Raw genomic sequence first — 24,678 nt, forward strand, 5'->3', positions numbered from 1 at the left:
CGTGACGTCACAGTGCGTGAATTACAAACGGGGCCAATTGTACTTTGGCTAGTAACCATGCAACCAATTAAAGGGATCGTATAGTGATGGTCCATGTAAGTGGAACCGAGTTTAGTTAATTGCTTAATTACACAATTAGCCTAATTAACCCTTTTAGTCTGGCCATATAAATAAATAAAATCGAGTAGAGAGAGAGAGAAAAAAAAACTTTATTGAAAGAGCAATTCGGGGCACGCCCCAGGATCCCCGCACGACCCCACTGCACTCAAGTGTTTATGTTCCTAAGGTCCATAACACTGGCAGCCCGGCCGGTGGCGATGGTGGGGGGGGGGGTCCGCCGGGTAGAGGGAAAGGATGTGGAGGGAAGAAGCGAAGGGTTCTGGGCATAGCGCGCACGCCGGAGTGGGGAAGGAGGGATGATAGTGGGCTAGGGTAAGGGGTGAGGGGAGAGAGTGTGTCTGCAGTCTGCGCCAGAGTGTTGCTTGTTTATTATGTAGGGAGGAGTGGGCGAGGTTCTTTAAACAGGGCTCAGGTGGCCTCGGATCGGGGATTCACGAAGGATCGCATGCACTCATTCAGTGAGCTGACCCAGGCATACAGAGCCTCTCGCCAGCTCTACCCCCCGCCCCACCCCTCCCTAGATAACAGACACGCAACACTCTGGCGCAGATTACAAACACATACTCTCCCCTCACCTCTTACCCTAACCCACTATCATCCCTCCTTCCCCACTCCTGCTTGCGCCCTATGCCCAGAACCCTTCGCTTCTTCCCTCCACATCCTTTCCCTCTGCCCGGCGGACCCTCCCCCGCGGGACCTAGAGAACCTCAAGACCTGGGAGGACTGGGAGACCCTGCTGCGCTCGGAGGACCCGGCCGTGCAGACCATCGCCACCGGCCGTGCTGCCAGTGTTATGGACCTCAGGAATATAAACACTTGAGTGCAGTGGGGTCGTGCGGGGACCCTGGGGCGTGCCCCGAATTCCTTTGTAAATAAAGTTTTTTCTCTCTCTCTCTCTGGGGCGGGGGGTAGAGCTGGCGTGAGGCTCTGTAGGCTTGCGTCAGCTCGCTGAATGAGTGCATGCGCTCCTTCGTGAATCCCCGATCCGAGGCCACCTGAGCCCGGTTTAAAGAACTTCGGGCTAAAAGGTTGGCGGCCTCGTTTCCGGGATTCCCGAAGTGCGCGGGCACCCATATCAGCTCCACTTGGCGGGGAGGGGGTGCATCGGGCGAGTCCAGTGTGCTAAAAGCAGGGACATGGACTCGGCCTCGAGCAAAATTTAGAATCGCAGTTTTAGAATCACTTAAAATGTACCGGGCTTCTGTGCGGGTGATAGCAAGGGCAATGGCGGCTTCGTCTGCAGCCTCTGGGGACGTGTCTGGAGGGAGAGGTAGTGTGAGGAGGGCGGATATAGAGGAGTCCACCACAGCTGCTGTCGCTTCATCACCCGTGCAGGCAGCGTCCACCCATACGGAGTCCGGCTCGGGGCCGTACGCTCGATGGAGTGCCTTCGCACGGGCTCTGCGGCGCTGCTCATGGTGGGACGGGTGCATACTCCTTGGGAGCGGCCTGATGAGGAGCTCCCGGTGAAGGGGTCGTGGGATGGCGAGGAGGGTTGGGTCGTTGGCCATTATTCTGATTCCAAGGGAGTCCAGGATATACCGACCTGTGGAGGTTTGTGTGAGCCTGATATATTGGGCCTGTCGGTGGGCCTCCACCAGTTCCCCGATCGTGTTGTGGAGGCCCAGGCCTAGTAACCTGTCTGTGGGTGTGTTGAGTGGAAGATGAAGTGCTACCTTGAATGTCTTGCGAATGAAAGCATCCAAAGCGTTTATGTCATATTTGGATAGTTGTAAGTATGGGGTAGTGTACAGCACACGGCTGAGGACAAAGGCATGAATGAGGCGACATAGGTCGCGCTCCTTCATGCCTCTATGACGTCCCGAAACCCTGCGGATGAGGTGCTATATCGCGCCTACAACCTGCTTGAGTTTCTTGAGGGTGGTGGTGTTTTGCCATCGTTCTGGATGTGCAGGCCCAATACACGGAGGGTGCCAACCTCAGGTACCGGGTTACTATTCAGTTCAATGGCAAGGGGGGAGCGGGGGCAGCGGTGGTTCTTAGGCAGGATGAGGAAGAGTTCGGACTTCTCTGGGGAGCAAGACAGTCCGATGGTCTGTGCGTAATTTTGTGTGAGTGTGGCTGCTTCCTGTAAGGTGTTCACTATGCCGCCGTCACTGCCGTGGGTGGTCCACAGGGTGATGTTGTCGGCATAAAGTGTGTGCTTCAGGTGCGGAATAGTTGCCAATTTTCGGGCGAGGGGGATGAGGGTAATGTTAAACAAAAAGGGGGAAAGGACGGACTTCGGCCCTCTATCTTCCCCCTCCTACAAGCTTCAGAGCATAGGCACCCCTCAAATCGAGTAGGCAATTGGTCGAGTTCGGGAATCGAACCCCGGTCTCCGGAGTGCGAGACGAGCATGCTAACCACTCCGCTAGGCGCGTCTAGTGAATACAGTGTCTTCGTTCGCTCCCATCTTCCTCCCTTCCCGTTACGGCGAAGTTAAGGTGTCCATCGAGATATGCGAGACAGATACATTTCCTTTCCTCGAAAACCAATTTACGGACGAGCAAGGCTTACAATCGGACGGGCGATGGCGTTCTATGGACTGCCTGGACGCTGTCGCGTTTCACTCTTAGAGGCGAAGCCTAACATCTTAACAACGCATCAGTGACACGAGCAGCAACACCGCGACTAAGGCCTTCGCCTCACCGCACTTTAGGACAACAAAGTGCTCCCCTGAATTGATTGTAAAACATTTTATTCGCCGGGAAGAGCTTGGCAAGAGGTCGCGTTAAGTGGTCGAGAGTACATAGCCCTCGACGACTTTGTCAGCCCACTCCACCGCCAAAACTTGCGTTCTGGGGTCAGAGCTAGCCAGCACGGTCTCCCACCGCTCGAGAGAAGGAGCTGTAACTAGATCACCCGGAGGTGGCTCTATTTTGCAGTCCCACAGGATGTGATCGTAGGTAGCACGTTGGCCACAGTGTTTGCAGTTTGGGTTGTAAAGATCTGGATAAATGCGCGCGAGGAGTGATGGGGTGCGTATCGATCTCGTCTGTAGACGACGCCACGTAACCTCTTGTTCTTTACTAAGTCTTTTGTCTGGAGGGGGGAAAATTCTCCTCTCTAGTTTAAAATGATTGGTGAGATCATGATATGTGATCATGGAGTCCTTCGTGAAATTCAGGGAGCCAGACTCATCCACTGCCCGGTCGACGAAACCTCGGGCTTTATTGTGGGCTGCCTCGTTCCCCGGATTCCCCGAATGGGCTGGGACCCATATCAATTCGGAATAATTTGGTGAGAATTTGGTTGCGTTAAGGATTCTAAGGGAGGTGTTTGTAATTCGCCCTTTAGCGAAATTATTGATACCCATTTTGGAATCGCTGAAGATGATGCTTCCTTGGGTATGCGCTAGGGCGAGGGCTATAGCCGCCTCTTCTGCCGTTTCAGAGGATTTCGTTTTGATTGTCGCCGAGACGATGTGGTCACCATTCTCGTTCACAACCACAATTGCAAAGGCATTGGTATTTTTGTATTCTGCTGCATCTACATAAAGTGTTCCAGCGCACTGTCTGTATTTGTTATGTAAGGCTTTGGCTCTTGCTTGTCTTCTACCCTCATGGTGTAAGGGGTGCATGTTTTTGGGGAGTGGTTTGATTAGTAGGGCCGTCCTATAGTCGCGGGGTAAGTCTACTTTAGCATCGTTATTCGTAGGTTGAAAGTTAATTCCGAGCCTGGTAAGAATACTCCTGCCAGTTCTGGAATTGGCTAATCGCGCTGTTTGAGCCATTAAATGGGCTTCTTTCAGTTCATTGTAGGTGTTATGTATTCCTAACCTCATAAGCCTTTCAGTTGAGGCATTTAGTGGGAGTCCCAACGCAGCCTTATAGGCCTGCCGTATCATACTATCCAATTTGTCCTTTTCTGCTTTCGAAAATTTGAGATAAGGGGTGGCATAGAGTATCCTGCTTAGCGCAAAGGCCTGCACTAGTCGGCATAAATCTCTTTCCCTCACCCCTTGTCTGCGGTTAGCTATGCGGCGGATTAATCGCGCCGTCGCTTCTACCGTGCGTTTTAGCTTAGTGAGTGTGTCAGTATTCTTTCCATTTGTTTGTAAATACAACCACAGTATTCTCATGGTCTGTACCTCTTTGACAGATCGTCCATTAACATAGACGTTTATTTGCGGGGGGGTTGTCGTGGTACGCCTACCCCTTTGTTTACGACGGATCACTAAAAGTTCAGATTTTTGCTCAGAACAAGTGAGGCCGGATTCCCATGCGCATGCCTCAATGATGTCCACTGCTGCTTGGAGTGTGTCTTCTATGTAGCCTTCGCATCCTTTGGTTACCCAAAGTGTGATGTCATCTGCATAGAACGTGTGATGTAGGTCTGGTATTTGTGCCAGTTTGGGGGGAATTTTGATGAGGGAGAGGTTAAAAAGGAAAGGGGACAGGACGGAGCCCTGTGGCGTTCCTTTACTTCCTAGTGTGATTGGGGCGGACTCTATTGTTCCGACCGTTATCACTGCTGTTCTGTTAGTGAGGAAGGATCGGATGTAGTTGTACGTCCTTTCTCCGGGGTTGATTTCTGACAAGTTTGTCAAAATGGCTTTGTGGGTGACGTTGTCGAAAGCTTTAACAAGGTCTAAACCCAATATTGCTTTCGTTCCTGTTCCCTCGTCAGCTTCAATTATGTCCTTGTTAAGCTGCAAGAGTATGTCCTGGGTAGATAGTTGGGCCCTGAATCCTAACATTGTTTCAGGTAGGAGTTTCATGTCCTCCGCATAGTTTTGGAGCCTATTGAGGATGACATGTTCCATGAGTTTGCCTAGGCATGATGTTAATGAAATTGGGCGTAGATTCTCAGTGCTGAGTTTCTTACCCGCTTTAGGAATAAAAGTGATTTTCGCGTGTTTCCACTCTGGTGGTATGTTGCCTGCATGCCAGTATTTGTTCATAAGGTCTGTAACCGCCGCGATCGACGTTGCGTCTAAGTTCCTGAGAGTCTTATTTGTTACTTTGTCTGGTCCTGCCGCAGATGTCCGCAGTTTTCCAATTGCGTACCAGACCTCTGCGTCTGTGATGTCTGCGTCTAAATTTGGATTAGGAGTCCCCCGGTAGTCTGGTTGTGTGGTACCATCATCCGTGTTTAGATAACGTTCTGCTAGCTCTTTGATTAGGTCTTCAGTTGTACCCTCATATTTATGTATGAGTCTGTACAGTTGACTTTGTTGCACGGGACGTGTTTGTTCTGGGTCGAGCAGGTGTCTTAGAAGATGCCATGTCTTCTTATTTCCGAGCTGTCCATTGACGCTTTCACATATTTGGTTCCATTGTTGTGTTTGGAGAGTAAGTGTATGTTCCTCGATTCGCCTCTCGATTTCAGCGATCTTTTTGCGTAGTCGCTTGTTGTGTTTTTGCTTCTTCCAACGTTTTTGGAGGCCTTTTTGTGCCTGCCACAGGTGTAACAGTTTTGAGTCTGCAATCTGCTCCTCCTTCTCAACTGGCACCACAACGCTAGTGGAGCTGACATCCTCATTCAGGGAGATAACCCAGTCGCTAAGGTTAGAGATCTCCTTTGGAGCTGTTTTGTCGCGAAGTTGCCTGAACTTGTCCCAATCCGTGGTTCGTATTTCTTTTGCTTTGTTTTTAAGTTTTGTCGTGGGGAAGGTGATGCTAAGGATGAAGTGATCACTACCAAGGTTTTGCCCGGTGTTGACCCACTTTGCGTCCTTGACGTTTTTAGAGAGGGATAAGTCTGGAGATGTGTCGACACATACACTGTTACCCATGCGTGTGTGGTCGCTCGGGTTGTTTAGCGTTGTGAGCCCTAGTGACTGTATGATTTGCCAGAGCAGGTTCCCTTTAGGAGTTGCTTTGGTATATCCCCATGCTGGGTGTTGAGCGTTGAAGTCTCCCACAATTATTAGTTGAGCCCTAGCAGCCAGCTTTACTGTGTTTATCAACAAGTGTGGGAGTCCATTGCCTTTTGAATTTTTCGCTGCGTGCCGGGTTTCGCCAGCAATGCCATAGAGTAACATAAATTAAAGAGCGGACACTCGGGCCCTTTCGCGGCCGAGTTCGGCGCTTCCCCGTTTCCGCCAGATGGCACTTAACGTGCAAATAAAAAAAAGAAAAAGAGTATGGTCTTGGCATGTCTTGGCTTCCTTCTGCGGAGTGACTGATGCGCTCATTGTCACCCTGACAGAATGCACGTAGTAGGTTCACTGCCGCTTGCCAAGCGCACGCGATGCGTGGCATAACGCCTTTGCGGCTTGTGGGTGACGTGTTCGCCGCGGCGTGCAGGCAAGCGATCAAAGCCAAACGCTTTTGACGAGCGTTGCACGTCGAAACCTGGATAATCGTTGCGTGCTCCATAATCGTCACGCTGGTGGCCGGCTGCTCAGTTCGGCCATGTGACACCGCCTCCTCCGCGAGAGTGGAGAACGCGCAAGACGCAATGAAAGTAGAGCCTCCAAGATTCCTGTATAGCCTATCATCTCTGAGGCCAGTGCGTTTCCCCGGGTCCGCTAGGTGCGCTGTGCACAAAAGTCGGCCGCTGGGGCCTACGGGAGTGTCCGCTCTTTACTTCTATATTACTCTATGGCAATGCTGCGAGGACACACGCTACAAGTGCTGTTGTTGCGACTGAGAGAAGAATTGAGAGAATGAAAAGGAAAGTGCACGGGCCTGGCTCCAGCGGAGCCACCACCGCTGCCACGTGCAGATAAAAGAGAGTGAAAAGATCAGAGGAAAGAGAAAAAGAAGAAAAAAAAAGACGCGTCGCAGCAACAACCGGCTAAGCGACGCTGGCTAAAAAAAAAAAACAGATAAGCGTCCGTAACCGCGTTTCGTCCCCCGCTGAACTCGTTAGTCTTTTTTTGACAGCGGTATCCGACCACCTGGGTGCAAGATTGCTTCTCATTGTAACTCGAGTAGGGCACTGTCAAACCAACCAGTGACGTCACTGACAAGAGCCAAGGGGTGCCAGTGTGTGCGCTTTCATTCGCGCAGCTTCTAAATTTCTCGAGCCACAAAGTGGGGAGCTTAAATCCGTACTGAAAATAACAGCAATGTCGATTCACGTGTGGCGAAGAAGAAAAGACGAAGCCGAACGCGCAGAGGAGCGTGTCACGTGACCTTTCCGGCGGGTATATAAGGAGGCGACAAGCCGTTTTGTGACTCGTAATCCGTGAAGAAGAAGCTCGGAGGCTGGGCAATGCCCCAGCCTCCTGGAGAGTTCTCTTCTTTACGAGACAAACCAAAAGAAAGATCCAGCTTTTCCCTCTTGCGGACTGGTGGATACACGCGACTTCGTCGATGTTTGACCGAGATCTAGGTCTTAAATTGGCGCTCCAGAAGTAGTACGAAGACTCCTGGGATAAGCATAGACAGACCAATTCTTTATATATGGGCAACAGCGCGCGGGAACTGCGCTCTCAAAGTGAACTGGCGACCTTACGCCTTCTCTCACGTAAGCAGTCAAGTTGCGAAAGCAAGACTACTCCCAAGAACGGCCTTTCGCGTAGCGCCGGCCACTTGGCACGTTTGACCTTTACAATGACCCCTGACGTCATACCATGCCTAGTGACTGCGACGTCATACCAGAAGCGAGAAGCAGGCTACCAATATAGTGCCCAGTATTCTAGGCACTATACTACCAACCCGGCTCGTCGGCTAACGGCGGCCGCTTGGCACGGAAAATTCGTCCTGTTCCGGGGTACCCCGTACCAGGACGAATTTTCCTTTAACTACGAAGTTTCTGAGAAAGCTGTATAGCTTTCCTTTGTAGCCGTATGGCTGCGCTTGGGTGGATGCCAATGAGTAATTACTCCCTTATTACAAATTTACTCCACCTTGGGGATTCCCCTAAAACATTTGACCAACCCTCAAGGTAGCGCCAATACCAAAAAACATGGAGAGAGAGAGAGAGAGAAAACTTTATTTACAAAGGAATTCGGGGCACGCCCCAGCGTCCCCGCACGACCCCACTGCACTCAAGTGTTTATGTTCCTGAGGTCCATAACACTGGCAGCACGGCCGGTGGCGATGGTCTGCACGGCCGGGTCCTCCGAATGCAGCAGGGTCTCCCAGTCCTCCCAGGTCTTGAGGTTCTCTAGGTCCCGCGGGGGAGGGTCCGCCGGGCAGAGGGAAAGGATGTGGAGGGAAGAAGCGAAGGGTTCTGGGCATAGGGCGCAAGCAGGAGTGGGGAAGGAGGGATGATAGTGGGTTAGGGTAAGGGGCGAGGGGAGAGTATGTGTTTGTAATCTGCGCCAGAGTGTTGCGTGTCTGTTATCTAGGGAGGGGTGGGGCGGGGGGTAGAGCTGGCGAGAGGCTCTGTATGCCTGGGTCAGCTCACTGAATGAGTGCATGCGATCCTTCGTGAATTCCCGATCCGAGGCCACCTGAGCCCGGTTTAAATAACTTCGGGCTAAAAGGTTGGCGGCCTCGTTTCCGGGATTCCCGGAGTGCGCAGGCACCCATATCAGCTCCACTTGGCGGGGCGGGGGTGCATCGGGCGAGTCCAGTATGCCAAAAGCAGGGACATGAACTCGGCCTCGAGCAAAATTTAGAATCGCAGTTTTAGAGTCAGTTAAAATATACCGGGCTTCCGTGCGGGTTATAGCAAGTGCAATGGCGGCTTCCTCTGCAGCCTCTGGGGACAAAAACATGGATCCCAACCTCCATCGAGGCAGAAGAGAAGCGAGGGCCGAATTCATCGAGAAAACATACGCTCCTCAAGCCACGACCGTGTATACAGACGCGTCTTGGAGAGGAGGAGATACCAAAATCGCTCTAGCGGCGGTGGTCGATTCGTCTTTACGCGAAATGACCAGCGCGTCTCTCCGAGGCTGCACAGCTGCAGAATCCGAGGAAGTAGCCGTTGCTCTAGCGGTGGCGGAGGGCTATAGAACCGGGCGGTCACTAACAATACTCACGGACTCTCAAACAGCCTGCCGAAATTACATGAATGGCAGAATAGGTCGTCACGCGCTCCGTATACTCCTCGAAAATTGGCAACTATTCCCCATCTGAAGCACACTCTTTATGCCGACGATATCACCCTGTGGACCACCCACGGCAGTGACGGCGACATAGAGAACACCTTACAGGAAGCAGCCACCCTCACCCAAAATTACGCACGGACCATCGGACTGTCTTGCTCCCCAGAGAAGTCCGAACTGCTCCTCATCCGGCCTAAGAACCACCGCTGTCCCCGCTCCCCCATTGCCATTGAATTGAATGGTTACCCGGTACCTGAGGTTGGCACCCTCCGTGTATTGGGCTTGCACATCCAGAACGATGGCAAAAACACCACTACCCTCAAGAAACTCAAGCAGGTTGCAGGCGCGATATCGCACCTCATCCGCAGGGTTTCGGGACATCATAGAGGCATGTAGGAGCGCGACCTATGTCGCCTCATTCATGCCTTTGTCCTCAGCCGTGTACTGTACACTACCCCATACTTACAACTATCCAAACATGACATAAACGCTTTGGATGCTTTGATTCGCAAGGCATTCAAGGTAGCACTTCATCTTCCCCTCAACACACCCACAGACAGATTACTAGGCCTGGGCCTCCACAACACGATCGGGGAACTGGTGGAGGCCCACCGACAGGCCCAATACATCAGGCTCACAAAAACTTCCACAGGTCGGTATATCCTGGACTCCCTGGGAATCAAAATACCGGCCAACGACCCAACCCTTCTCGCCATCCCACGATCCCTTCACCGAGAGCTTCTCATCAGGCCGCTCCCGAGGAATATGCACCCGTCCCACCATGAGCAGCGCCGCAGAGCCCGTGCGAAGGCACTCCATCGAGCGTACGGCCCCCAGCCGGACGCCGTATGGGTGGACGCTGCCTGCACGGGTGATGAAGCGACAGCAGCTGCAGTGGACTCCTCTTCATCCACCCTCCTCACACTACCTCTCCCTCCAGATACGTCCCCAGAGGCTGCAGAGGAAGCCGCCATTGCACTTGCTATAACCCGCACGGAAGCCCGGTATATTTTAACTGACTCTAAAACTGCGATCCTAAATTTTGCTCGAGGCCGAGTTCATGTCCCTGCTTTTGGCATACTGGACTCGCCCGATGCACCCCCGCCCCGCCAAGTGGAGCTGATATGGGTACCTGCGCACTCCGGGAATCCCGGAAACGAGGCCGCCAACCTTTTAGCCCGAGGTTCTTTAAACCGGGCTCAGGTGGCATCGGATCGGGGATTCACGAAGGATCGCATGCACTCATTCAGTGAGCTGACCCAGGCATACAGAGCCTCTCGCCAGCTCTACCCCCCGCCCCACCCCTCCCTAGATAACAGACACGCAACACTCTGGCGCAGATTACAAACACATACTCTCCCCTCGCCCCTTACCCTAACCCACTATCATCCCTCCTTCCCCACTCCTGCTTGCGCCCTATGCCCAGAACCCTTCGCTTCTTCCCTCCACATCCTTTCCCTCTGCCCGGCGGACCCTCCCCCGCGGGACCTAGAGAACCTCAAGACCTGGGAGGACTGGGAGACCCTGCTGCATTCGGAGGACCCGGCCGTGCAGACCATCGCCACCGGCCGTGCTGCCAGTGTTATGGACCTCAGGAACATAAACACTTGACTGCAGTGGGGTCGTGCGGGGACCCTGGGGCGTGCCCCGAATTCCTTTGTCAATAAAGTTTTCTCTCTCTCTCTCTATACTCCTCGCAACGAGCGACAGAATTAAAAATCAGGAAGAACAAAACGACAAGATCCGACACAAAATTGTGTGGGTACCGGAGCACACGGGGGTGGCAGGGAACCGAGAGGCCGACAGGATAGCTCGAGGATACATTACTTTCCGAGCATCCGACGAGACCGCAGAACTCACGCCAGCACCCAGGGAATACTCGGCCGTACTACAAAACTATAGAGGCAGAAGAATGCGATATCCCCCACCGCACAAATCTCTCAGCAGAGAGGAAGCTGTCACTTGGAGACAATTACAAACAGGCTCTTTCCCAAACTTACATATATTAAACAAAATGCACCCTACGATATACACGAACAAATGTCCCTGGTGCGACGAAAAACCCACTCTATACCACATCACATGGGCCTGCCAAAACATAGACGTGGTCCCCAAAATACAAGACCCGAGTGAGGAGCAGTGGGAGACTCTGCTGTCCAGCGACCGCTGCGAAGACCAACAAGGTCTGGTACAGCGAGCTCAACGGGCGGCAGTGGCCAGCGGAGCCCTGGACTGAGGGCAACCGACCACTGATTAGAGGCGGACGACTTCGACAGAGAAGGCTCCTGGGGGTAGAACCAAGACGTCTCTGAAGATGCCCCTAAACCGCAGGAAAAACCATTAGTGAAAATTAAGTTTTCCGTTCCTTCATTTATGCTGCTGACATCGCACAGCACATGGGCGCCTTTTGGTTTCGCCTCCATCGAAACGCGGCCGCCGTGGTCGGGTTTCAACCCGAGTACTCCGGCTCAGAGGACGAGAGCCTTAACCACTGAGCCACCACGGCGGGTGCGCCTGATGCCGCTGATCTTTTATTGTAGTTTTGGATTATTTATTGCAGCGAAAGCTACATTGGCCACGAACTTGTGATTTCGTTGTGGCGGTGCTCTGAGGAGGCACAGAGACCGACCTTGAGCCGTTGCCTAGCAACCGACGCAGCTGGTGGACGCTGCGCGCTCGTCGCGCCATCTCGCATGACGTCGCTAGCCTTGGAATGACGTCACACCGCTTTCCTCATCAGCTACGCAAGGTATGCAGATGATATAACAATATGGACAACCACAGGCTCCCTAGCAGCTAAACAAGAGCGGCTACAAAAAGCGATCGACCATACTGAACAATACGCCAGGGCCAGAGGATTATCGTGCTCAGGAGAAAAATCAGAATACGTAAGAATCAAAAAAGGTACACGAAAATACGACTCGCAAATCACCCTGAAACTCGGAAACGAGACAATACCTGAGAAAACGGAAGTCAGGGTACTTGGAATGTGTCTGCAAAACACAGGCCGATGTAGCAAAACCATTGCCTCTATTAAGAATACAACAGAGCAAGTCGCCAGAATCCTGCGAAGAATCAGCAGTAGAAAAAAGGGGATGAGAGAACAGGACACCCTAAGACTCATTGACAGCCTCGTCACGAGCAGGGTTACGTACAGCCTCCCCTACCACGAACTAAACAAGCAAGAGACTCTACAAATCGACACCATACTACGCAAAGCGTACAAAACGGCGCTCAAACTTCCAATGTCCACACCAACCGAAAAACTAATGGCCCTGGGAGTATCAAACACCTTCGACGAACTACGAGAAGCGCAACGTAGTGCGCAATTAGACAGACTCACTCAAACCAGAACGGGAAGACACATACTGGAGAAATTACGGCTACCTCTAGGTACACAAAGAGACAAGGAACAGATTAATAATGAAGACAGAAACAACATCCGGGTAAGACCAATACCACGACACATGGATCCGAATTTACATCATGAAAGACGACAAGCCAGAGTCCGAGCACTCACCAGGGAACTCAGCGACAATCCCAACGTAGTCTACACGGACGCAGCAAAGTACCGATACCAACGCAAAACGATCGCCGTTGTAACAGACGAAGGAGGGCAAGAAATAACCAGCGCTACGATAAACAACCCAAACATAGAAGCAGCTGAAGAAGCCGCCATTGCTCTGGCAATATCGCACGGCAACGCAACAGGACACAACCTCACTATAGTGACGGACTCCAAACAAGCATGTAGAAACTACACAAGAGGCAGGATCGACAGCATCGCCAATCATATTCTACACACGACGAGAAGACACAAAAACACTAAACATAGTATAGTGTGGGTTCCGGGACATGAGGGGATGAGGGGCAACGTGGCAGCAGACGAGTTAGCTCGAGGATACGTCAACCGAGCAGACTCAGCACTTTGCACCACAGGCACCTTTGACCCAGTTACCCCCACGTACTCAGATATACTCGATCATTACAGGGGTCAGCGGAAACGCTACCCAGCCCCACACAAAAGGCTCACCAAAGAGGAGGCGGTAGACTGGCGCAGACTACAAACCGGTACCTACCCACACCTTCACAAACTACACAAGATTTTCCCTACACAATATGCAGACGAATGTCCGTGGTGTCAGGGTAAACCCACACTAGAACATATCACATGCACCTGCCCTAAGGCAGACTTAGAGCCAAGAAAAAACCCGAGTGTGATGCAGTGGGAGCACTTGCTGGCCAGCGAGGACGAGGAAGCGCAACGATTCCTTGTGCGCCGAGCCACGACGGCAGCAGTCAAGTGCGGCATCCTGGACCAAGGATCGACCACGGCGCCCAGTGGCCCGTAAGGGTCACGAACACCAATTTATTGACAATAAAGTTTTTTTCATCCATCCATCCATCCATCGTCATTGCGCTCGTCTCCTCTCACTTCGCCAGCTGTGTCGCATGCCTGTTAACATGTCGGAGGATTGGTTTGGTTTGGTTTATTGGGGTTTAACGTCCCAGAGCGACTGAGGCTATGAGGGACGCCGTAGTGAAAGGCTCCGGAAATTTCGACCAGCTGGGGCTCTTTAACGTGCACTGACGTCGCACAGTACACGGGCCTCTAGAATTTCACCTCCATCGAAATTCGGCCGCCGCGGCCGGGATCGAACCCGCGTCTTTCGGGCCAGCAGACGAGCGCCGTAACCACTGAGCCACCGCGGCGGGGATGTCAGAGGATTGGAAAGAGCTCGTGTGCGCCGCAACCACTGTTGAGGCGGCAGTATGGACGGCGACAAGTCGGCTTAGCAGACTCGACATCGGAACGAGATGAAGAGGAAACGAATCGCCCAGGAAACAGAGGAACAGCGCGCCTTAGCTTTAGCTACGTATATCCCGGCATTGACGGGCTAAGCCGCTGCCAATTTTTTTTTTATTGCGAAAACAATACTGTTCACAGTTTGAGCCCTTCAGCGTCGTCCCGGCAGTGTAAGCACGTTTGACCTTTACCATGACCTCCGCTGCGACGTCACGCCAGACGGAGAGAGACAGAGCTCCAACTCGTCTCGTCGCGGTCGTCCCAGCGTAACCACGGTGCGCCGAGCAGCAGCTGCGCGCCGCTGCCGCGAGGAGGCGCTCGTTATGATGACGTCACGCCAGACGGACATATATCAGGCTCCGACCCGGCTGTATCTGTACTAATAATACAGAAAAATCTCGAGTATCTGTTCTCGCTTCGGCGAGCGCGGCTTCGGCCGCTTATCTGTTTTTTGAGCGGCGTCCGCTCCGGCGGACGCAGTTGTTGCTGCGACGCGCCTCTTTTCTTTCCTCTCTCTCCTTCCTCTGATCTTTTAACTCTCCTCTATCTGCACGTGGCAGCGGTGGTGGCTTGGCTCGAGCCAGCAGCAGGCCCGTGCAATTTCCTTTTCATCCTTCTCTCTGTCACAACAACATCGTCGCAGTCGTCCCGGCGTAACCACGCTGTGCGTTTGAGCCAGGCCATGTCGTCCGACATGCACAAGGCAAGGCTGCAACGATTCCCTCAAGCTAGGAAACGACCGCGGGCTGAAGAAACGGATGGAGTTGCTTCCGCAATTTCCGGGCTTAACCAAGCTGAGCCTCTGCCATTTTTTTTCATTAAAGCGAACGTTTTAAACCTGAGAAAGTTACTGAGTCTTTTGTTTTCCATGTCCCCTTTCCCCACCCTCTGCTAAATCCTTTACGCGTATGAACGCTTCTCCCACGGCTGTACTCAGAATTGTATTTATTTTCCACCCCATTCACAAAATTTAAGGACCTAAGAGGTTGTGAGAAACAAAATGCAATGAGCTCATAGCCTAGCGCGGCAACGGCCGCGGATGAAATATCTGCCAAGAAGTTAAAGGTGCACTGAAAAGGAATCTGAACTCGTCTTTTTGCCGCAGGAACTCGATCTACACGTTCTGAGCATTCTTAGAAACTTCGATTGATGGCCCTGTGTGGCCGATTTCCCTAATTAAATCGAATTAACATCCAGCTCCCACCTTTTTTTTTCGAATTCTCCTCCGTACGGTGGCCGGAGTCGACCAACGCGTGGAGTGCCTTTCAGCCAGCTCCCTGGAGGCTTTGCTTTCGCTTTATTTTGTTTTTTTGGGTTTCCGTGAATAAATAGTTTCATTCGCAGATAATATAGCCGTAAAATAAGCCCGCACAAATAAGAATACGCGCGGACTATTTGCTTCTACGGATTGCTACGTATTACTCCGCCGATGGCAGAGCGGCAAGCCGCCACGGGACTGGGTGAAAGGCACTCCACGCGTTGGTCGACTCCGCCCACCGTACGAGGGAGAATTAAAAAAAAGGCGGGAGCCGGACGTTAATTCGATTTAATTACGAAAATCGGCCACACAGGGCAGTAAATCGGAGTTTCTAAGAATGCTCGGAACGTGCAGATTTAGTTTAAAGGCGAAATCGGTGCACCCATAGAAATTTTCAAACATGACATTCGAGGATCCGTGGCAGCAGCATTCGGTTTCAATGGCTGTGAGAAGCTTGTTTGTCTTATGATGCAAATGTGCTTTGCTTCTCGAGTTTTATTGATTTATTGTCCTTCTATTTCTTGTTAGAAAAATGAGCTGCGCTTGCCTTGCAGTGACTGACAACCTCGAGAGCATGCGAAACGAGGTAGAAACTGCAGCTCCCGCTACGTATGTCCTGGTATAGCTGAGCTAAGCCACTTCCAATTTTTCATTTACTGTGAATATGGCCGATTATTGTATATCCTGGCATAGCTGAGCTAAGCCACTTCCAATTTTTCATTTACTGTGAATATGGCCGATTATTGTATATCCTGGCATAGCTGAGCTAAGCCACGGCCAGTTTTTCATTTAATGTGAATATGGCCGATTATTGTATATCCTGGCATAGCTGAGCTAAGCCACGGCCAGTTTTTCATTTACTGTGAATATGGCCGATTATTGTATATCCTGGCATAGCTGAGCTAAGCCACGGCCAGTTTTTCATTTACTGTGAATATGGCCGATTATTGTATATCCTGGCATAGCTGAGCTAAGCCACTTCCAATTTTTCATTTACTGTGAATATGGCCGATTATTGTATATCCTGGCATAGCTGAGCTAAGCCACGGCCAGTTTTTCATTTAATGGGAATATGGCCGATTATTGTATATCCTGGCATAGCTGAGCTAAGCCACGGCCAGTTTTTCATTTACTGTGAATATGGCCGATTATTGTATATCCTGGCATAGCTGAGCTAAGCCACGGCCAGTTTTTCATTTACTGTGAATATGGCCGATTATTGTATATCCTGGCATAGCTGAGCTAAGCCACTTCCAATTTTTCATTTACTGTGAATATGGCCGATTATTGTATATCCTGGCATAGCTGAGCTAAGCCACGGCCAGTTTTTCATTTACTGTGAATATGGCCGATTATTGTATATCCTGGCATAGCTGAGCTAAGCCGCGGCCAGTTTTTCATTTACTGTGAATATGGCCGATTATTGTATATCCTGGCATAGCTGAGCTAAGCCACTTCCAATTTTTCATTTACTGTGAATATGGCCGATTATTGTATATCCTGGCATAGCTGAGCTAAGCCACGGCCAGTTTTTCATTTAATGTGAATATGGCCGATTATTGTATATCCTGGCATAGCTGAGCTAAGCCACGGCCAGTTTTCCATTTACTGTGAATATGGCCGATTATTGTATATCCTGGCATAGCTGAGCTAAGCCACGGCCAGTTTTTCATTTACTGTGAATATGGCCGATTATTGTATATCCTGGCATAGCTGAGCTAAGCCACGGCCAGTTTTTCATTTAATGTGAATATGGCCGATTATTGTATATCCTGGTATAGCTGAGCTAAGCCACTTCCAATTTTTCATTTACTGTGAATATGGCCGATTATTGTATATCCTGACATAGCTGAGCTAAGCCACTTCCAATTTTTCATTTACTGTGAATATGGCCGATTATTGTATATCCTGGCATAGCTGAGCTAAGCCACGGCCAGTTTTTCATTTAATGTGAATATGGCCGATTATTGTATATCCTGGCATAGCTGAGCTAAGCCACGGCCAGTTTTTCATTTACTGTGAATATGGCCGATTATTGTATATCCTGGCATAGCTGAGCTAAGCCACGGCCAGTTTTTCATTTACTGTGAATATGGCCGATTATTGTATATCCTGGCATAGCTGAGCTAAGCCACTTCCAATTTTTCATTTACTGTGAATATGGCCGATTATTGTATATCCTGGCATAGCTGATCTAAGCCACGGCCAGTTTTTCATTTAATGGGAATATGGCCGATTATTGTATATCCTGGCATAGCTGAGCTAAGCCACGGCCAGTTTTTCATTTACTGTGAATATGGCCGATTATTGTATATCCTGGCATAGCTGAGCTAAGCCACGGCCAGTTTTTCATTTAATGTGAATATGGCCGATTATTGTATATCCTGGCATAGCTGAGCTAAGCCACGGCCAGTTTTTCATTTACTGTGAATATTGTCACGTTGTAGTGACGGCAGTCCAGTGGTCAGGAAGACACCAGAAAGACTTGAAAACGAAGCTCTTTATTTGGGCTGACTTGCGCCCGCAAAATAACTGAATCACTCGGCGGCGGCGTAAGCAACAAACATGCTCGTCGGTCGTCGAACTACGAATGTCCGCCGCTCGCGGCGTCGCTCAATTTAAAGCCGGCAAGGAAACTTCCAGATAACAGGTCAAGATCATCTACGGTAATCTGGAATAACCTAGATGCAGCCTTTCATGGCTGCGAACAATCGAGATTAGTCTCGTCGCTTCTCGCGCCACGAACAAAAGTGATAACGACCCTTTCCTGCTGCCTTGAGCGTGAACGAACAAACACTGCAATGATACGTGGCATTACCCCCCTTCCAAAGAAGCATCGTCTCGATGCTTTAAAATGAAAACAAACACGGACAATGAAAACTTCCAGTCCTTTAGCGTTCATAATATGGCTTCAGGCGTACGACATGTACGACTTCCGGGCGTGTGCGGCGTCGCTGAGATGCTGTCGTGCCGTCGGGGATGACTTCGTAGTCGAGGTCACCTATGCGACGGAGAACCTTGTACGGGCCAAAGTAGCGTCGCAACAACTTTTCACTCAATCCACGGCGGCGAACTGGCGTCCATATCCAAACACGATCACCTGGCTTGTAATGCGTGTCTCGTCGGCGCAGATTGTAGCGTCGGGCGTCGGTGCGCTGCTGGTCTTGAATGCGAAGCCGCGCAAGTCTTCGGGCTTCCTCGGCGCGGTGAAGGTAGGCGGCGACGTCGAGGTTGTCTTCTTCAGAAACGTGCGGGAGCATTGCGTCGAGTGCTGTCGTGGGCTTCCTGGCGTATACCAGCTGGAATGGGGTAAACCTGGTTGTCTCCTGCACGGCCGTATTGTACGCGAAGATCACGTAGGGCAGAATGGAGTCCCACGTCTTGTGTTCGGCGTCGATGTACATGGAGAGCATGTCTGCGATGGTCTTGTTCAGACGCTCTGTGAGTCCGTTGGTTTGTGGATGATAGGCAGTTGTCCTCCGATGGCTTGTCTGGCTGTAGTTTAAAATGGCTTGCGTCAGCTCCGCTGTAAATGCCGTCCCTCTGTCTGTGATGAGCACTTCGGGGGCGCCGTGTCGCAGGAGAATTTGCTCGACAAAAAATTTTGCGACTTCTGTTGCGGTACCATTAGGCAACGCTTTTGCTTCGGCGTATCGGGTCATGTAGTCGGTGGCCACGATGATCCACTTGTTACCTGATGATGAGGTTGGAAAGGGGCCGAGGAGGTCCATTCCTATTTGCTGAAAGGGCTTAGTTGCAGGTGGTATGGGGTTCAGGAGTCCGGCTGGTCTAGTCGGAGGCGTTTTGCGTCGCTGACACTCACGGCACGTTTTCACGTAATGGGAAACGTCGGTAGCTAGCCGCGGCCAATAGTACTTCTCCTGGATGCGGTGCAACGTGCGAGCAATCCCGAGAGGCCCTGCAGTCGGCTCATCATGACATGCCTGCATAATTTCTTGCCTAAGATTCTTGGGCACGACAAGAAGATGTACTGTCCTGTTGGGCGCGAAGTTCTTCTTCAGGAGGACATTATTGTGAAGGACGAAGGACGACAGTTGGCGCTTGAACCCCCGGGGAGGCGATGCGGTCTTGCCTTTCAAATAATCAACTAGGCTTTGCAACTCAGGATCCGAGCGCTGCTGCTGCGCGAAACTGCTGGCGCTTACCGGTCCTAGGAAAGCATCGTCGTCTTCTTCTTCCGGTGCTGCGTCGACAGGAGCTCGTGACAAGCAGTCTGCATCGGAATGCTTGCGGCCAGATTTGTAGACTACAGTGATGTCGAATTCTTGAAGACGCAGGCTCCAACGAGCAAGGCGGCCGGAGGGATCTTTCAAATTGGCCAGCCAGCACAGAGCATGGTGATCGCTCACAACCTTGAATGGTCGTCCGTATAGGTAGGGGCGAAATTTGGACGTGGCCCAAATAATGGCGAGACATTCTTTCTCTGTCGTCGAATAGTTGGCTTCGGCTCTCGACAGTGAACGGCTAGCGTACGCGATAACTTTCTCCTGTCTGCCATTTTTCTGAACGAGGACCGCTCCTAAGCCCACCCCGCTTGCATCGGTATGAACTTCGGTTTCGGCGTTTTCATCAAAGTGCCCGAGCACAGGAGGGGACTGTAAGCGGCGCTTCAGCTCGTTGAAAGCTTCCTCTTGCGGCCTTTCCCATTTAAATGTCACGTCAGCCTTGGTAAGTTGAGTCAAAGGTTCAGCGACGCGCGAAAAGTTCTTGACGAATCGTCGGTAATAAGCGCACAATCCAAGGAATCTGCGTATAGCCTTCTTGTCATTAGGCTGTGGAAACTCTGCGATCGCAGCCGTCTTCTGGGGGTCGGGGCGAACTCCATCCTTGCTTACGACGTGACCAAGGAACAGCAGCTCCTCGTAGGCGAAGTGGCACTTCTCTGGTTTCAGTGTCAGGCCTGAAGACTTGATCGTTTCCAGCACTATCCGAAGCCTTCTGAGGTGGTCTTCAAAGCTTGAGGAGAAGACAACAACGTCATCTAAGTAGACTAGGCAAATCTGCCACTTCAAGCCTGCGAGCACCGTATCCATTACTCGCTGGAACGTCGCTGGGGCAGAGCAGAGGCCGAATGGCATCACCTTGAACTCGAAGAGTCCGTCTGGCGTGATGAACGCAGTCTTTTCGCGATCTCTTTCGTCGACTTCAATTTGCCAGTAGCCGCTCTTCAGATCCATCGATGAGAAGTACTTAGCGTTGCACAGCCGGTCCAATGTATCGTCGATGCGGGGGAGGGGGTAGACATCCTTCTTCGTAATGCTGTTCAAGCGGCGGTAATCGACGCAAAAGCGAAGGGTGCCGTCTTTCTTTTTCACTAGGACGACTGGTGCTGCCCAGGGGCTCCTTGATGGCTGGATAACGTCGTCACGAAGCATTTCCTCAACTTGCTTACGGATAGCTTGGCGTTCTAGCGGCGATACGCGGTAGGGGCTCTGTCGCAGTGGTCGGGCGTGTTCGTCTGTGACAATTCGGTGCTTGGCAAGCCTCGTTCGTCGCACATTCGATGCTGATGAGAAGCAATCGCTGTACTCTTGAAGAAGACTGCGTATTTGGTCTTGTCTGCTCCGTGGTAATGCTGGGTTGATATCAAACGTTGGTTGATGGCGTTGGTCAGATGGTTCTACGGGTTGGTCGGGTAGGGCAAATATGTCTCTGATGTCTGCCAGCTCGTCGAGGAAAGCGATCGTCGTACCTTTGTTTAGATGCCGGTATTCTTCGGTGAAGTTGGTTAGCAAGACCTGGGCTTGGCCATTTCGGATTTGGGCGACTCCCCTTGCGACGGCCAGTCCTCGATCCAGGAGTAGCTGGGTGTTCCCCTCGATGACGCCTTCGGCAGTTTCGATGTCTCCGGTACCTATGCAGGCGACGACACTTGATCGGGGCGGCACGCTCAATGCTTCGTCGAGGAGGTTCAAGGGAACGGGATGAGTCACTGTCGTCGCTGCAGATATGGCTTTGTCCGTGGAAAGCTTGATCGACTTAGATCGAAGGTCGATGATCGCTCGATGTTCATTCAGGAAGTCCATTCCCAAAATCACGTCTCGCGAGCATTGCTGTAGGATCAGGAAGGTTGTGGCATAGGTTCTCCCGTTTACACTAACTCTCGCGGTGCAGCGTCCTGACGGCGTAATCAGGTTGCCACCTGCGGTGCGGATCAGCGGGCCATCCCAAGTTGTTGTTACCTTCCTGAGTCGGACAGCGAGTGGGCCACTCATGACAGAGTAGTCAGCTCCAGTGTCGACCAAGGCAGTAACCGCGTGACCGTCGACAGTAACTTCAAGGTCACTTGTTCGCGTTCTCGTATTGTACGTTGTCTTCGGTGTCCGATCTCGGCTTCGTCGAGTAGTAAGGCTGCGGTGGGCGTACTCCGACGTTACTTCACTGGGCAGCGGTAAGAGTTTCAAGTCTGGCCGCGTTGTCGTCGTCGTCGTTGTCGGTGCTGTCGTCGGTGTTGTCGTCGGTGTTGTCGTCGGTGTTGTCGTCGGTGTTGTCGTCGGTGTTGTCGTCGGTGTTGTCGTCGGTGTTGTCGTCGGTGTTGTCGGTGTTGTCGTCGGTGTTGTCGTCGGTGTTGTCGTCGGTGTTGTCGTCGTAGTTGTCGTCGTAGTTGTCGTCGTAGTTGTCGTCGTAGTTGAGGCATGGACTTGGGTTTTCGTCGATGGAGGATCTTTGTGCTTGCGCTCGGAAGCAACCTCACCTCCAGAGGCTGCTTTATTCAGTTTAACCTTCGGGGGCTGGGGGAGCGTCCACGCACTGCGTAGCCTCGGCTAGGAGATACGAAGCGCGGAGACGAAGGCGACGGGGAACGTGATAGGCGGCTGGGCGGTGAGCATTCTTCCCGGCGCAGAAACTCCTCGATTTCGGCTGGTCGCTGCCCTGGTCGGGGTCGTGGAGCGTCGTAAGAGAACCCTCGGATGCCCAGTCGTCTGTATGGGCAGTGCCGGAGGACGTGACCGGCTTCGCCACAGTGGAAGCATAGTGGGCGGCGCTGGTCGGGAGTTCTCCACTCGTCGCATTTCCTCGGCTGCGCGCGTCGCTCGTAAGACGGGCGGGTTGGGGCGAGTGGGCGGCGGACCAACGCAGCTGGCTGAGGGCGATAGGGGCTTGAGTCCTGGCGTCGAGGGGCAGGGCGGCGCACAGCTGCGGCGTAAGTCATGGCTGGGGGCTGCAGTGGCTGCGTGTGTGTCGGCGTCACACCCAAGGCCTGTTGAACCTCGTCCCGGATGACGTCAGTGAGCGATGAAAGTTGCGGCTGCGTTCCCGTTGGCAGCAATCGTTGGAGCTCTTCTCGCACAACTTGACGGATAACCTCCCGCAAGTTATCGTTGTTAACGGTGTCCAGGCAGTTTGCTGAGAAGACGCGCTGCTGGCGGTCATATTGGCGGGCTCGGGCGTCAAGGGTTTTTTCCATTGTGGATGCCTCTTCTACGAATTCCGTGACGGTTTTCGGTGGGTTGCGGACGAGGCCGGCAAAGAGTTGCTCTCTAACTCCTCGCATAAGCAACTTCACCTTCTCTTCTTCCTTCATGTTCATGTCGGCACGCCGGAAGAGACGCTTCATCTCCTCAGTATACACTGCAACGGTCTCGTTTGGGTGTTGTATGCGAGACTGTAGCAGCTGCTGGGCTGTCTCCTTTCGCACGACGTTTGTGAACGTCTTCAGAAGCTGTTCCTTGAAGGTTTCCCAGTTGGCAAGGCTGGCTTCCTCATTCTCGAACCAGACTCTTGCTGGTCCCTCCAGGGCGAAGAAGACGTACCTAAATTTCATGGCATCGTCCCAGTTGTTGAAGACAGCCACACGGTCGAACTGCTCCAGCCATTCCTCGGGGTCGGCGCCAGGCGAAGCGTCGAAGGTTGGTGGCACCCGGGACTGCTGCAGAATGATTGGAGTGGTCGTCTGGGGCAAGGTCATGATGGACGTTGGTACTTGCTTTCGCTTCCGGGTAGGGTCCGGCAGGGTCCCGAACTCAGGTGCGTCCCCTTGCAGGCGTCGGCTTGCGCGGTGGACTGGACTCAGGTCCTGCGGTAGATGACTCAGAGGGCTGGCGTCACGACTTGTTGGCGGTGTCCGGAACATGAAAGGCTACCCAGCACCTCCACCAGATGTCACGTTGTAGTGACGGCAGTCCAGTGGTCAGGAAGACACCAGAAAGACTTGAAAACGAAGCTCTTTATTTGGGCTGACTTGCGCCCGCAAAATAACTGAATCACTCGGCGGCGGCGTAAGCAACAAACATGCTCGTCGGTCGTCGAACTACGAATGTCCGCCGCTCGCGGCATCGCTCAATTTAAAGCCGGCAAGGAAACTTCCAGATAACAGGTCAAGATCATCTACGGTAATCTGGAATAACCTAGATGCAGCCTTTCATGGCTGCGAACAATCGAGATTAATCTCGTCGCTTCTCGCGCCACGAACAAAAGTGATAACGACCCTTTCCTGCTGCCTTGAGCGTGAACGAACAAACACTGCAATGATACGTGGCAATATGGCCGATTATTGTATATCCTGGCATAGCTGAGCTAAGCCACGACCAGTTTTTCATTTACTGTGAATATGGCCGATTATTGTATATCCTGGCATAGCTGAGCTAAGCCACGGCCAGTTTTTCATTTACTGTGAATATGGCCGATTATTGTATATACTGGCATAGCTGAGCTAAGCCACTGCCAGTTTTTCATTTACTGTGAATATGGCCGATTATTGTATATCCTGGCATAGCTGAGCTAAGCCACTGCCAGTTTTTCATTTACTGTGAATATGGCCGATTATTGTATATCCTGGCATAGCTGAGCTAAGCCACGGCCAGTTTTTCATTTACTGTGAATATGGCCGATTATTGTATATCCTGGCATAGCTGAGCTAAGCCACGGCCACTTTTTCATTTACTGTGAATATGGCCGATTATTGTATATCCTGGCATAGCTGAGCTAAGCCACTGCCAGTTTTTCATTTACTGTGAATATGGCCGATTATTGTATATCCTGGCATAGCTGAGCTAAGCCACTGCCAGTTTTTCATTTACTGTGAATATGGCCGATTATTCTATATCCTGGCATAGCTGAGCTAAGCCACTGCCAGTTTTTCATTTACTGTGAATATCGCCGATTATTGTATATCCTGGCATAGCTGAGCTAAGCCACGGCCAGTTTTCATTTACTGTGAATATGGCCGATTATTGTATATCCTGGCATAGCTGAGCTAAGCCACGACCAGTTTTTCATTTACTGTGAATATGGCCGATTATTGTATATCCTGGCATAGCTGAGCTAAGCCACTGCCAGTTTTTCATTTACTGTGAATATGGCAGATTATTGTATATCCTGGCATAGCTGAGCTAAGCCACTGCCAGTTTTTCATTTACTGTGAATATGGCCGATTATTGTATATCCTGGCATAGCTGAGCTAAGCCACGGCCAGTTTTTCATTTACTGTGAATATGGCCGATTATTGTATATCCTGGCATAGCTGAGCTAAGCCACGGCCAGTTTTTCATTTACTGTGAATATGGCCGATTATTGTAT

Source organism: Amblyomma mixtum, chromosome 4, assembly GCF_055824585.1.
Source record: "Amblyomma mixtum isolate Tamu chromosome 4, ASM5582458v1, whole genome shotgun sequence".
Lineage (NCBI taxonomy): Eukaryota > Metazoa > Arthropoda > Arachnida > Ixodida > Ixodidae > Amblyomma > Amblyomma mixtum.